Raw genomic sequence first — 2,110 nt, forward strand, 5'->3', positions numbered from 1 at the left:
CAGTCTAATAGAAGAGCACAGAGAAATTCACATGAAGGGGGCATATTCCAAAATTCCTACCCAGAAGGCTTCAAAAGCCTCAGGAAGAGCTGAGCAAACATCAACAGGAAGAGGAGGAAACGAAACAGATAAATTCAACTGAGACATGGTAAAATTTCAAATCGGAACAGCAACAAAAATGACATAGAAAAACTGAGAATTCGGTTAGACCGGTGCGGAAGTGGTGCAGAGCGTGTCGGCTTTCAGCTACTCTCAAAGTGTGGCGTCACGCGTGGCTGCGGCGGAGCCTCTGTAAGGAAGGCGGGAGCTTGGTAGCTTCAGTAAAGGCCAGCAGTGGTGACAGAAACCCGGAGTCATGAGCGACAGCGGCGAGCAGAACTACAGCGAGCGCGAATCCCGTTCTGCTTCCCGAAGTGGACGTGCTCAGGGATCGGGGAAATCTGCATGCCATACACCTGCAAGATCCCGCTCCAAGGAAGATTCAAGGCGTTCTAGATCAAAGTCAAGGTCCAGACCTGAATCTAGATCTAGATCCAGAAGAAGTTCTAGAAGGCATTATACAAGGTCACGATCGGGCCGGGCCGTGGTGGCGCACGCCTTTAATCCTAGCACTCGGGAGGCAGAGGCAGGCGGATTTCTGAGTTCGAGGCCAGCCTGGTCTACAGAGTGAGTTCCAGGACAGCCAGGACTATACAGAGAAACCCTGTCTCAAAAAACAAAAAAAAAAAAAAAAAAAAAACAAGGTCACGATCGATCTCGCTCGCATAGACGATCCCGGAGCAGGTCTTACAGCCGAGATTATCGCCGGCGACACAGCCACAGCCATTCTCCCATGTCTACTCGAAGGCGTCATGTTGGGAACCGGGCAAATCCTGACCCCAACTGTTGTCTTGGGGTGTTTGGGTTGAGCTTGTACACCACAGAAAGAGATCTAAGAGAAGTGTTCTCTAAATATGGCCCCATTGCGCATGTGTCTATTGTGTATGACCAGCAGTCTAGACGTTCAAGAGGATTTGCCTTTGTATATTTTGAAAATGTAGATGATGCCAAGGAAGCTAAAGAACGTGCCAATGGAATGGAGCTTGATGGACGACGAATTAGGGTCGATTTCTCTATAACCAAAAGACCCCATACCCCAACACCAGGAATTTATATGGGGAGACCCACTTATGGCAGTTCACGTCGCCGAGACTATTATGACAGAGGATATGATCGAGGTTATGATGACCGGGACTATTATAGCAGATCATACAGAGGAGGTGGTGGAGGAGGAGGTGGATGGAGAGCAGCTCAAGACAGGGATCAGATTTACAGAAGGCGGTCACCTTCTCCTTACTACAGTCGTGGAGGGCACAGGTCACGTTCTCGATCACGATCCTACTCACCTCGTCGCTATTAAAGCATGAAGTTGAAGACTTTCTGAAACCTGCCATAGAGCTGGGATATTGTTTGTGGACAATATGTTCTATTGTCTCCTGTTTAAAAAGTGAACAGTGCCCAGTGAAGTTAGGTGACTTTTTTTTTGTTTGTTTGTTTGTTTGTTTGTTTGTTTTTCGAGACAGGGTTTCTCTGTATAGCCCGGGCTGTCCTGGAACTCACTCTGTAGACTAGGCTGGCCTCGAACTCAGAAATCCGCCTGCCTCTGCCTCCCGAGTGCTGGGATTAAAGGCGTGCGCCACCACCGCCCGGCTTAAGTTAGGTGACTTTTACACCTTTTATGATGACTACTTTTGGTGGAGTTGAAATGCTGTTTTCATTCTGCATTTGTGTAGTTCGGTGCTTTGTTCAAAGTTAAGTGTTTTCAGAAAAGTATGTTTTGCATGTATTTTTTTACAGTCCAAATTTTGACTGCTGAGAAGTTTCTATTGTACAAAACTTCATTTAAAAAAGGTTTTTCGCCGGGCGGTGGTGGCGCACGCCTTTAATCCCAGCACTTGGGAGGCAGAGGCAGGCGGATTTCTGAGTTCGAGGCCAGCCTGGTCTACAGAGTGAGTTCCAGGACAGCCAGGGCTATACAGAGAAACCCTGTCTCGAAAAACCAAAAAAAAAAAAAAAAACAGGTTTTTCTACTGAATTCAGGGTATTCTGAAGATCGAAGCCTGTGTGTAAA

At 47.3% G+C, this 2,110-nt stretch overlaps 1 pseudogene; it reads left to right on the forward strand.

Annotated features, from left to right (window-relative positions):
• Window positions 1-763: 763 nt before the first annotated feature.
• LOC114636744 lies at window positions 764-1,438 on the forward strand (annotated as a pseudogene).
• Window positions 1,439-2,110: the final 672 nt, after the last annotated feature.

The sequence above is a fragment of the Grammomys surdaster genome, unplaced genomic scaffold (genome assembly GCF_004785775.1).
Source record: "Grammomys surdaster isolate TR1022 unplaced genomic scaffold, NIH_TR_1.0 124872, whole genome shotgun sequence".
Classification (NCBI taxonomy): Eukaryota; Metazoa; Chordata; class Mammalia; order Rodentia; family Muridae; genus Grammomys; species Grammomys surdaster.